The sequence below is a fragment of the Staurois parvus genome, unplaced genomic scaffold, assembly GCF_062004578.1.
Source record: "Staurois parvus isolate SC_StPar_1 unplaced genomic scaffold, SC_StPar_1.0 ptg003902l, whole genome shotgun sequence".
Classification (NCBI taxonomy): domain Eukaryota; kingdom Metazoa; phylum Chordata; class Amphibia; order Anura; family Ranidae; genus Staurois; species Staurois parvus.
In genome coordinates this window covers 46,569-60,000 of record NW_028321697.1, presented here as the reverse complement: position 1 = coordinate 60,000, position 13,432 = coordinate 46,569, and the positions used below count along the sequence as shown (strand labels likewise).

The window sequence follows — 13,432 nt, the reverse complement described above, 5'->3', positions numbered from 1 at the left end:
CAGTACATCTGGGGTTGTAGTTGGGGGGTGGGGGGTATACAGTACATCTGGGGGTTGTAGTTGGGGGGGGGGGGGGTAGAAGGACACAGTACATCTGGGGGTTGTAGTTGGGGGGGGGGTAGAAGGATACAGTACATCTGGGGGTTGTAGTTGGGGGGGGGGGTAGAAGGACACAGTACATCTGGGGGTTGTAGTTGGGGGGGGGGGGGTAGAAGGATACAGTACATCTGGGGGTTGTAGTTGGGGGGGTAGAAGGATACAGTGCATCTGGGGGTTGTAGTTGGGGGGGTAGAAGGATACAGTACATCTGGGGGTTGTAGTTGGGGGGGGGGGGCAGAAGGATACAGTACATCTGGGGGTTGTAGTTGGGGGGTAGAAGGATACAGTACATCTGGGGGTTGTAGTTGGGGGGGGGGGGTAGAAGGATACAGTACATCTGGGGGTTGTAGTTGGGGGGTAGAAGGATACAGTACATCTGGGGGGTTGTAGTTGGGGGGGGGGGGTGGGGGGTATACAGTACATCTGGGGGTTGTAGTTGGGGGGGGGGTAGAAGGATACAGTACATCTGGGGGTTGTAGTTGGGGGGGGGGGGGTATACAGTACATCTGGGGGTTGTAGTTGGGGGGGGGGGGTGGGGGGTATACAGTACATCTGGGGCTTGTAGTTGGGGGGGGGGGTAGAAGGATACAGTACATCTGGGGGTTGTAGTTGGGGGGGGGGGGGGTAGAAGGATACAGTACATCTGGGGGTTGTAGTTGGGGGGGGGTAGAAGGATACAGTACATCTGGGGGTTGTAGTTGGGGGGGGGGGTGGGGGGTATACAGTACATCTGGGGGTTGTAGTTGGGGGAGGTGGGGGGTATACAGTACATCTGGGGGTTGTAGTTGGGGGGGGGGGGTAGAAGGATACAGTACATCTGGGGGTTGTAGTTGGGGGGGGGGGGTATACAGTACATCTGGGGGTTGTAGTTGGGGGGGGGGGGTAGAAGGATACAGTACATCTGGGGGTTGTAGTTGGGGGGGGGGGTGGGGGATATACAGTACATCTGGGGGTTGTAGTTGGGGGGGGGGGTATACAGTACATCTGGGGGTTGTAGTTGGGGGGGGGGGTATACAGTACATCTGGGGGTTGTAGTTGGGGGGGTGGGGGGTATACAGTACATCTGGGGGTTGTAGTTGGGGGGGGGTTAGAAGGATACAGTACATCTGGGGGTTGTAGTTGGGGGGGGTGGGGGGTATACAGTACATCTGGGGGTTGTAGTTGGGGGGGGGGGGGTAGAGGATACAGTACATCTGGGGGTTGTAGTTGGGGGGGGGGGGTAGAAGGATACAGTACATCTGGGGGTTGTAGTTGGGGGGGGGGGGGTAGAAGGATACAGTACATCTGGGGGTTGTAGTTGGGGGGGGGGGGGGGTAGAAGGATACAGTACATCTGGGGGTTGTAGTTGGGGGGGGGGGGTGGGGGGGTATACAGTACATCTGGGGGTTGTAGTTGGGGGGGGGGGTAGAAGGATACAGTACATCTGGGGGTTGTAGTTGGGGGGGGGGGGTGGAGGGTATACAGTACATCTGGGGGTTGTAGTTGGGGGGGGGTGGGGGGTATACAGTACATCTGGGGGTTGTAGTTGGGGGGGTAGGATACAGTACATCTGGGGGTTGTAGTTGGGGGGGGGTGGGGGGTATACAGTACATCTGGGGGTTGTAGTTGGGGGGGTGGGGGTATACAGTACATCTGGGGGTTGTAGTTGGGGGGGGGTTAGAAGGATACAGTACATCTGGGGGTTGTAGTTGGGGGGGGTGGGGGGTATACAGTACATCTGGGGGTTGTAGTTGGGGGGGGGGGGGGGGTAGAAGGATACAGTACATCTGGGGGTTGTAGTTGGGGGGGGGGGGGTAGGATACAGTACATCTGGGGGTTGTAGTTGGGGGGGGTGGGGGGTATACAGTACATCTGGGGGTTGTAGTTGGGGGGGGGGGGGGGGTAGAAGGATACAGTACATCTGGGGGTTGTAGTTGGGGGGGGGGGGGGTGGAGGGTATACAGTACATCTGGGGGTTGTAGTTGGGGGGGGGGTGGGGGGTATACAGTACATCTGGGGGTTGTAGTTGGGGGGGGGGTATACAGTACATCTGGGGGTTGTAGTTGGGGGGGTGGGGGGTATACAGTACATCTGGGGGTTGTAGTTGGGGGGGGGGGGTAGAAGGATACAGTACATCTGGGGGTTGTAGTTGGGGGGGTGGGGGGTATACAGTACATCTGGGGGTTGTAGTTGGGGGGGTAGGATATAGTACATCTGGGGGTTGTAGTTGGGGGGGGGGTGGGGGGTATACAGTACATCTGGGGGTTGTAGTTGGGGGGGGGGGTAGAAGGATACAGTACATCTGGGGGTTGTAGTTGGGGGGGGGGGGTGGGGGGTATACAGTACATCTGGGGGTTGTAGTTGGGGGGGGGGGTGGGGGGTATACAGTACATCTGGGGGTTGTAGGTGGGGGGTATACAGTACATCTGGGGGTTGTAGTTGGGGGGGGGGGGGTGGGGGGTATACAGTACATCTGGGGGTTGTAGTTGGGGGGGGGGTATACAGTACATCTGGGGGTTGTAGTTGGGGGGGTGGGGGGTATACAGTACATCTGGGGGTTGTAGTTGGGGGGGGGTAGAAGGATACAGTACATCTGGGGGTTGTAGTTGGGGGGGTGGGGGGTATACAGTACATCTGGGGGTTGTAGTTGGGGGGGTAGGATATAGTACATCTGGGGGTTGTAGTTGGGGGGGGGTATACAGTACATCTGGGGGTTGTAGTTGGGGGGGTAGGATATAGTACATCTGGGGGTTGTAGTTGGGGGGGGTGGGGGGTATACAGTACATCTGGGGGTTGTAGTTGGGGGGAGGGTAGAAGGATACAGTACATCTGGGGGTTGTAGTTGGGGGGGGGGGGGTGGGGGGTATACAGTACATCTGGGGGTTGTAGTTGGGGGGGGGGTGGGGGGTATACAGTACATCTGGGGGTTGTAGGTGGGGGGTATACAGTACATCTGGGGGTTGTAGTTGGGGGGGGGGGGTGGGGGGTATACAGTACATCTGGGGGTTGTAGTTGGGGGGGGGGGTATACAGTACATCTGGGGGTTGTAGTTGGGGGGGGGGGGTAGAAGGATACAGTACATCTGGGGGTTGTAGTTGGGGGGGGTGGGGGGTATACAGTACATCTGGGGGTTGTAGTTGGGGGGGTAGGATATAGTACATCTGGGGGTTGTAGTTGGGGGGGGGTATACAGTACATCTGGGGGTTGTAGTTGGGGGGTGGGGGGGTATACAGTACATCTGGGGTTGTAGTTGGGGGGTAGGATATAGTACATCTGGGGGTTGTAGTTGGGGGGGGGTGGGGGGTATACAGTACATCTGGGGGTTGTAGTTGGGGGGGGGGTAGAAGGATACAGTACATCTGGGGGTTGTAGTTGGGGGGGTGGGGGGTATACAGTACATCTGGGGGTTGTAGTTGGGGGGGTAGGATATAGTACATCTGGGGGTTGTAGTTGGGGGGGGGTGGGGGGTATACAGTACATCTGGGGGGTTGTAGTTGGGGGGGGGGTAGAAGGATACAGTACATCTGGGGGTTGTAGTCGGGGGGGGGGGGTGGGGGGTATACAGTACATCTGGGGGTTGTAGTTGGGGGGGGGGGTGGGGGGTATACAGTACATCTGGGGGTTGTAGTTGGGGGGGGGGTGGGGGTATACAGTACATCTGGGGGTTGTAGGTGGGGGGTATACAGTACATCTGGGGGTTGTAGTTGGGGGGGGGTAGAAGGATACAGTACATCTGGGGGTTGTAGTTTGGGGGGGTGGGGGGTATACAGTACATCTGGGGGTTGTAGTTGGGGGGGGGGGTAGAAGGATACAGTACATCTGGGGGTTGTAGTTGGGGGGGGGGTGGGGGGTATACAGTACATCTGGGGGTTGTAGGTGGGGGGTATACAGTACATCTGGGGGTTGTAGTTGGGGGGGGGGGTAGAAGGATACAGTACATCTGGGGGTTGTAGTTGGGGGGTAGGATACAGTACAGCGCACCCTGGGGGGGTCCCAGGTGGGATACATCGGGGGGGGGAGTCACCTACCTTGTAATCATGCGGGATGATGGGTGAGATCTGGCGGCAGGTCAGGGTGATGTTCTGCCCGGGAAGGTGGTAGACGGTCCAGGCTCGGGGGTACAAGGCGTGATAGAACGCCTGGTTGCCGCAGTAGCCCCAGTTCCAGCCCTGCAGGGTGTGCGGCCGCTCCACTGATAACACTTGTTGGTAGACGGTCTCACCGCGACGCCGGACGCACACTGTGAACTGAGAGGAAACAGCAAGAGACACTGAGAGCGGGGAACACTGAGAGCGGGGAACACTGAGAGCGGGGAACACTGAGAGCGGGGAACACTGAGAGCGGGGACACACAGGGGATGGAACACTGAGAGCGGGGAACACTGAGAGCGGGGACACACAGGGGATGGAACACTGAGAGCGGGGACACAGAGCGGGGAACACTGAGAGCGGGGACACAGAGCGGGGATGGGACACTGAGAGCGGGGATGGGACACAGAGAGCGGGGACACACAGGTGATGGGACACAGAGAGCGGGGAACACTGAGAGCGGGGAACACTGAGAGCGGGGAACACTGAGAGCGGGGACACAGAGCGGGGATGGGACACAGAGCGGGGACACACAGGGGATGGGACACAGAGAGCGGGGACACACAGGGGATGGGACACAGAGAGCGGGGACACACAGGGGATGGGACACAGAAAGCGGGGAACACTGAGAGCGGGGACACACAGGGGATGGGACACAGAGAGCAGGGAACACTGAGAGCGGGGACACACAGGGGATGGGACACTGAGAGCGGGGAACACTGAGAGCGGGGACACACAGGGGATGGGACACTGAGAGCGGGGACACAGAGCGGGGAACACTGAGAGCGGGGACACAGAGCGGGGATGGGACACTGAGAGCGGGGATGGGACACAGAGAGCGGGGACACACAGGTGATGGGACACAGAGAGCGGGGAACACTGAGAGCGGGGAACACTGAGAGCGGGGAACACTGAGAGCGGGGACACAGAGCGGGGATGGGACACAGAGCGGGGACACACAGGGGATGGGACACAGAGAGCGGGGACACACAGGGGATGGGACACAGAGAGCGGGGACACACAGGGGATGGGACACAGAAAGCGGGGAACACTGAGAGCGGGGACACACAGGGGATGGGACACAGAGAGCAGGGAACACTGAGAGCGGGGACACACAGGGGATGGGACACTGAGAGCGGGGAACACTGAGAGCGGGGACACACAGGGGATGGGACACTGAGAGCGGGGAACACTGAGAGCGGGGACACACAGGGGATGGGACACAGAGGGCGGGGACACAGAGGGCGGGGAAAAAAGGGAGGGCAGGGACACTGAGGGCGGGGACACTGAGGGCAGGGACACACAGGGGCGGGGACACAGAGGGGATGGGACACACAGGGGCGGGGACACTGAGGGCAGGGACACTGAGGGGATGGGACACTGAGAGCGGGGAAAAAGAGCGGGGAACACTGAGAGCGGGGACACACAGGGGATGGGACACAGAGAGCGGGGAACACTGAGAGCGGGGACACACAGGGGATGGGACACTGAGAGCGGGGAACACTGAGAGCGGGGACACACAGGGGATGGGACACAGAGGGCGGGGACACAGAGGGGATGGGACACAGAGGGCGGGGACACAGAGGGCGGGGAAAAAAGGGAGGGCAGGGACACTGAGGGCGGGGACACTGAGGGCAGGGACACACAGGGGCGGGGACACTGAGGGCGGGGACACAGAGGGGATGGGACACACAGGGGCGGGGACACTGAGGGCAGGGACACTGACGGGATGGGACACTGAGAGTGGGGAACAAGAGCGGGGAACACTGAGAGCGGGGACACACAGGGGATGGAACACTGAGAGCGGGGACACAGAGCGGGGACACACAGGGGATGGAACACTGAGAGCGGGGACACAGAGCGGGGACACACAGGGGATGGGACACTGAGGGCGGGGACACACAGGGGATGGGACACTGAGATCGGGGACACAGAGCGGGGACACACAGGGGATGGAACACTGAGAGCGGGGACACAGAGCGGGGACACAGAGGGGATGGAACACTGAGAGCGGGGACACAGAGCGGGGACACACAGGGGATGGGACACTGAGGGCGGGGACACACAGGGGATGGGACACTGAGATCGGGGACACAGAGCGGGGACACACAGGGGATGGAACACTGAGAGCAGGGACACAGAGCGGGGACACACAGGGGATGGGACACTGAGATCGGGGACACAGAGCGGGGACACACAGGGGATGGAACACTGAGAGCGGGGACACACAGGGGATGGGACACTGAGGGCGGGGACACACAGGGGATGGGACACTGAGATCGGGGACACAGAGCGGGGACACACAGGGGATGGGACACTGAGAGCGGGGACACAGAGCGGGGACACACAGGGGATGGGACACTGAGATCGGGGACACAGAGCGGGGACACACAGGGGATGGGACACTGAGAGCGGGGAACACTGAGAGCGGGGACACAGAGCGGGGACACACAGGGGATGGGACACTGAGAGCGGGGAACACTGAGAGCGGGGACACACAGGGGATGGGACACTGAGGGATGGGTCACAGAGGACGGGGACACACAGGGGATGGGACACTGAGGGATGGGTCACAGAGGGCGGGGACACACAGGGGATGGGACACAGAGGGCGGGGACACTGAGGGCAGGGACACACAGGGGATGGGACACAGAGGGCGGGGACACAGAGGGGATGGGACACAGAGGGCGGGGACACAGAGGAGATGGGACACAGAGGGCGGGGACACTGAGGGCGGGAAAAAAGGGAGGGCAGGGACACTGAGGGCGGGGACACTGAGGGCAGGGACACACAGGGGCGGGGACACTGAGGGCGGGGACACAGAGGGGATGGGACACAGAGGGCGGGGACACTGAGGGCAGGGACACACAGGGGCGGGGACACAGAGGGCACTGGATTCCTGGCAGGTCTTCTTCACACACAATGCAGAGATGCACGAAAACGATTTTTTGCTCTGACACCCTGAAGCCTGAGACTGAGGATATGACCTCATTAGAATGTGAAATAAGAACTGTCTGTCTCCCTATTACATACAAGTCAATGAGAGGTGGCATCTGATTGGCTGCATGTTCCCATGTTACTGATCAGTGTCAGGGCTGGGATTGGTCGGGGCAATACGGACAGTTCTGTGTGCGGCACAGCAGGACACACCTGGTTTTCCGTCACCGCCTTGTAGTGGTATAGGCCGGGATTCAGCTGCCACCGGCAGAACTCTCCAGACCAGCTGCGGGTGATGGTTCCTCCTCCGATACCACCGAGAGGAGCACCTGGAAAAAAGAACGCCAGTCGTCAGTCAGCTGTCACATGGTGCACCCCACCAATGGTTGCCCATCACTAACACACAGGCTACATGGGAGTACAGAGAGGCAACCTGCAGAACCTCCTCCTGATCTGACTGCTGGATGTCTCATGACGGCCTGGCAGTCACGTGACACACAATGCACCATGGGACGTGGCAGATCAGGATTTCACCATGTGTATGGAGCTCTTCCATCAAACCTCATGTATTAACGGTCTTCCCGAAAGATGGTGGCAACAGTTCCCGAGCGACTGTCACCACACTGGACATGAATGTGAGGACACATGGACTTCATCTACACATCTATGGACCATCTATGACGCTTTGTGGTTCCTCTACAGATGCCAAACATCCAGACTGGGACAATATTAGCCATTCACTGAGTAAAATATAACAAGTACACGGCAGGTCACCCCCTTTGTGTCTGAGGAACACCCAAAATTGTCCATCACTTCTAAAACACGACCCTCCTATAGACCGTTATATGCCCCAAATGCCACAGAGAACCTCAACCACTGATCGTGGCCTGCAATACACGATTTCTGGCTTCCAGTGATCCGACTCCTACATGATGGCCTGGGCTCTGCAATAATGCTGGACCCAAAGGCTGCCTACCGGCATGCTTACCTCTCAGATCTCCATATCAATGCAGGTACCCTTTATTATGGGCAGGAAAGGCTGGATCCAGGTCCTACCACCTACCATGTCTCAATGGAGAGCAGAAGGTAATGCAACCTCACCTTCTTCCTAAATCCTGAGCTGGCAAAGGGTGAGCAGGTCATCTATTCCGCCAATACACTGTGGTAGGTGCTGCTGGATTCCACGCATGGTTCACATAATGATGCCTCCATTGGTGATAATATTTCATGTTGATGGTCACTCCCTGGTTCCGTAGGTCTTCTCCAACGTGTCTTAGCCACATTTTCTTTAGTATAGCTCGTTAGACCCCCCCCCAGTGGACCACTTTTTCTTTAAAACCTCCCAGTGGACCACTTTTTCTTTAAAACCTCCCAGTGGACCACGTTTTCTTTAAAACCTTCCAGTGGACCACGTTTTCTTTAAAACCTTCCAGTGGACCACGTTTTCTTTAAAACCTCCCAGTGGACCACGTTTTCTTTAGTGCAACTTGTTAAACCCTCCCATGGAAAACGTTTTCTCTAGTATGACTTGATAAATCCTCAAGTGGACCATGTTTTCTTTGGTATAACTTGTAAAACCCTCAAGTGGACTGCATTTACTTTAGTAGTGCTCGTTAAACCTTCCAGTGGACGTTTTCTTTAATACGGCTCACAAAACCCTCCAGTGGACCAAGTTAGTTTTAAAACGACTTGTTAAACCCTCAAGTGGACTGTGCTTTCTTCATTATGGCTCGTTAAACCCTCCAGTGGACCACCTTTTCTTTATTATGGCTCGTTAAACCCTCCAGTGGACAACCTTTTCTTTATTATGGCTCGTTAAACCCTCCAGAGGACCACCTTTTCTTTATTAGGACTCCTTAAACCCTTCAGTAGACCACCTTTTCTTTATTAGGGCTCCTTAAACTCTCCAGAGGACCACTTTTTCTTTATTAGGTCTCCTTAAACCCTCCAGGAGGACCACCTTTTCTTTATTATGGCTCCTAAAACCCTCCTACGGACCACCTTTTCTTTATTATGGCTCCTAAAACCCTCCTACGGACCACCTTTTCTTTATTATGGCTCCCTAAACCCTGCAGAGGACCACCTTTTCTTTATTATGGCTCCTAAAACCCTCAAGAGGACCACCTTTTCTTTATTATGGCTCCTAAAACCCTCCAGAGGACCACCTTTTCTTTATTAGGACTCCTTAAACCCTTCAGTAGACCACCTTTTCTTTATTAGGGCTCCTTAAACTCTCCAGAGGACCACTTTTTCTTTATTAGGGCTCCTTAAACCCTCCAGAGGACCACCTTTTCTTTATTATGGCTCCTAAAACCCTCCAGAGGACCACCTTTTCTTTATTAGGGCTCCTAAAACCCTCCAGAGGACCACCTTTTCTTTATTATGGCTCCTTAAACCCTCCAGAGGACCACCTTTTCTTTATTATGGCTCGTTAAACCCTTCAGTAGACCACCTTTTCTTTATTAGGGCTCCTTAAACTCTCCATAGGACCACCTTTTCTTTATTAGGGCTCCCTAAACTCTCCAGAGGACCACTTTTTCTTTATTAGGGCTCCTTAAACCCTCCAGAGGACCACCTTTTCTTTATTAGGGCTCCTTAAACCCTTCAGAGGATCACTTTTTCTTTATTATGGCTCCTTAAACCCTCCAGAGGACCACCTTTTCTTTATTATGGCTCCTTAAACCCTCCAGAGGACCACCTTTTCTTTATTATGGCTCCTAAAACCCTCCAGAGGACCACTTTTTCTTTATTATGGCTCCTAAAACCCTCCAGAGGACCACCTTTTCTTTATTATGGCTCCTAAAACCCTCCAGAGGACCACCTTTTCTTTATTAGGGCTCCTTAAACCCTTCAGAGGATCACTTTTTCTTTATTATGGCTTTTTAAACCCTCCAGAGGACCACCTTTTCTTTATTAGGGCACCTAAAACCCTCCAGAGGACCACTTTTTCTTTATTATGGCTCCTAAAACCCTCCAGAGGACCACCTTTTCTTTAATATGGCTCGTTAAACCCTCCAGAGGACCACCTTTTCTTTATTATGGCTCCTAAAACCCTCCAGAGGACCACCTTTTCTTTATTATGGCTCGTTAAACCCTCCAGAGGACCACCTTTTCTTTAGTACGACTCATTAGCCCCTTGCCTACCGGGCACTTTCACCCCCTTCCTGCCCAGACCAATTTTCAGCTTTCAACACTGTCACACTTTGAATGACAGTTCCGCGGTCATGCAACACTGTACACATATGACATTTTTAGAATTTTTTTTCACACGAATAGAGCTTTCTTTTGGTGGTATTAATCCCCGCTGGGGGGTTCTAGTTTTTGCTAAATGAAAAAAAGACCGAAAATTTTGAAAAAAATAAACGTTTTTGAAAACAGGCAATTTTTCTCCTTCATTGATGTGCATTGATGAGGCTACACTGATGGGCACTGATAGGCGGCACTGACTGGCAGCACTGATAGGCACAGATTTGCAGCACTGACTGGCAGCACTGATAGGCACAGATTTGCAGAACTGATAGGCACAGATTTGCAGCACTGATAGGCACAGATTTGCAGCACTGATAGGCACAGATTTGCAGCACTGATAGGCACAGATTTGCAGCACTGATAGGCACAGATTTGCAGCACTGATAGGCACAGATTTGCAGCACTGACTGGCAGCACTGATAGGCACAGATTTGCAGCACTGACTGGCAGCACTGATAGGCACAGATTTGCAGCACTGACTGGCAGCACTGATAGGCACAGATTTGCAGCACTGACGGGCACAGATTGGAAGCACCCCTGGGCACTGATAGGCACAGATTTGCAGCACTGACGGGCACAGATTGGAAGCACCCCTGGGCACTGATAGGCACAGATTTGCAGCACTGACGGGCACAGATTGGAAGCACCCCTGGGCACTGATAGGCACAGATTTGCAGCACTGACGGGCACAGATTGGAAGCACCCCTGGGCACTGATAGGCACAGATTTGCAGCACTGACGGGCACAGATTGGAAGCACCCCTGGGCACTGATAGGCACAGATTTGCAGCACTGACGGGCACAGATTTGCAGCACTGACTGGCAGCACTGATAGGCACAGATTTGCAGCACTGACTGGCAGCACTGATAGGCACAGATTTGCAGCACTGACTGGCAGCACTGATAGGCACAGATTTGCAGCACTGACGGGCACAGATTGGAAGCACCCCTGGGCACTGATAGGCACAGATTTGCAGCACTGACGGGCACAGATTGGAAGCACCCCTGGGCACTGATAGGCACAGATTTGCAGCACTGACGGGCACAGATTGGAAGCACCCCTGGGCACTGATAGGCACAGATTTGCAGCACTGACGGGCACAGATTGGAAGCACCCCTGGGCACTGATAGGCACAGATTTGCAGCACTGACGGGCACAGATTGGAAGCACCCCTGGGCACTGATAGGCACAGATTTGCAGCACTGACGGGCACAGATTGGAAGCACCCCTGGGCACTGATAGGCACAGATTTGCAGCACTGACGGGCACAGATTGGAAGCACCCCTGGGCACTGATAGGCACAGATTTGCAGCACTGACGGGCACAGATTGGAAGCACTCCTGGGCACTGATAGGCACAGATTTGCAGCACTGACGGGCACAGATTGGAAGCACTCCTGGGCACTGATAGGCACAGATTTGCAGCACTGATGGGCACAGATTGGAAGCACTCCTGGGCACTGATAGGCGGCACTAACTGGCAGCACTGATAGGCGGCACTAACTGGCAGCACTGACGGGCACAGATTGGAAGCACCCCTGGGCACTGATAGGCACAGATTTGCAGCACTGACGGGCACAGATTGGAAGCACTCCTGGGCACTGATAGGCGGCACTAACTGGCAGTACTCAGAGGCACAGATTGGAAGCACCCCTGGGCACTGATAATCTCCTTCCACACTTCACGGTTATCGGCAGGACTTTCCTCACGCTGTCAGTGTGTTTACATTGTGATCAGTTGTGACTGGACACAGCTGATCACGTGGTAAAAGGCCTCTGTGATTGGCCCTTTACCATGTCATGTGATCACAGTGTCATACGACGCCCTCCCAGTATAGGACATCTGCGCTGTAGCCGTCATCCAGCTATAGCGTGGTCAATAAGTGGCTAAACCCTCCAGTGGACAAGTTGCGTTTGCCAGACCAGAGTATATGGCAGCCGACTGGCGTTCATTCTGGAAACATGGCCAGACCTTAACAGTGTGAATTTTCGGATTGTTTCCCCAGCTGAAGCTTGATGGTCTCATGTTGTCCAGTTGTCTCCTTACGAAGGTGACCACGAAGATCTGCCTCAGACATGGCAGAAAACCTCAAGCTTGCTCATGTCAGGTTTGAGCGGGGTCCCGGTTTCAGATCCATAAAAGAGAAATGGCCGGATCAGTGTTCGGGAGAAGCGCCTTTCGGTCTTTGGATCCCTACCATACAACCAACTAGATAACATACACAGAATGTCCTTCCAAATACAAGGAAATCTGAGACAGGTGAACCTCCTGGGAACTCCCCGTATGGTGCCCTCAACCTATTGGCCCACCCATGGCAGCACATTGCAGAGATGCCACCTCCAGGGTGCAGCCTCACGACACCTTCACTTTTAGGCCTGATTTGTGCTGTTTATGGAACTGTCGTGACACAACAGCCAGACCATCAGGCCGGTTGTAGGGGATCGGTAGCAATGGTGGGAAAGTGCCCACACCTGTCCTACCGATCCCTCAACCACCTAAACCGTATGGATCACTTCACTGCCAGAACAAAGGCTTCTCCACCCTCGAAGGACGCAGAGGGCTTGTCAGGGTTTATAGATGAGCCTTGGACATGTGAACTGTGCGCAGTCAGCGATCTACGGAAGATAAGGCCATTCATGCCAAGAGCAGCCCAATCAGGACACGGAATGTGAGGAGGTAGCGAGCACGGAGCTTGGTATTCAGATTTGTAGATGGCTGCTTTACTCCAAGTCTATGGATACACAGTTGTGTTGAAAATACTAGCCGTCAGACATCACTAACCGGATCAATCGCTGTTTTTGGTGGGAATGATATTTCTACATGGCAAATAATTTCCTATCAGGTGTAGTAGAGTCATAGAAATCCAACAGACCCGACAGTCATGACATGCATGCTGCTGATTCTGTGTCATTGGATCACTCATTGAAAGGGGCGTGTTCACAATAATAGCCGTGTGGAGTTCTATTAGTGACGTCATTCATTCTTTGATAAACAGGTGGCAATGATTGCCCTTATTTAAGGAAGGAAGGCAGCAAATGTTGGACATGCTGGTTACAGTGCATTTCTCTCTGAAATTCTGAG

General features: G+C 54.9%; 1 pseudogene across 1 annotated transcript in view; it reads right to left on the bottom strand.

The window, feature by feature from the left end:
* LOC149427308 (non-lysosomal glucosylceramidase-like) overlaps positions 1–13,432 on the bottom strand; it is an 86,475-nt pseudogene that overhangs the window by 31,439 nt on the left and 41,604 nt on the right. Inside the window, exons 6-7 of the transcript XR_016311328.1 lie at positions 7,317–7,432; positions 4,107–4,325 (exon numbers count right to left, since the gene is read on the bottom strand). The product of XR_016311328.1 is annotated as a non-lysosomal glucosylceramidase-like (transcript). The remainder of the gene's footprint in view (positions 1–4,106; positions 4,326–7,316; positions 7,433–13,432) is intronic.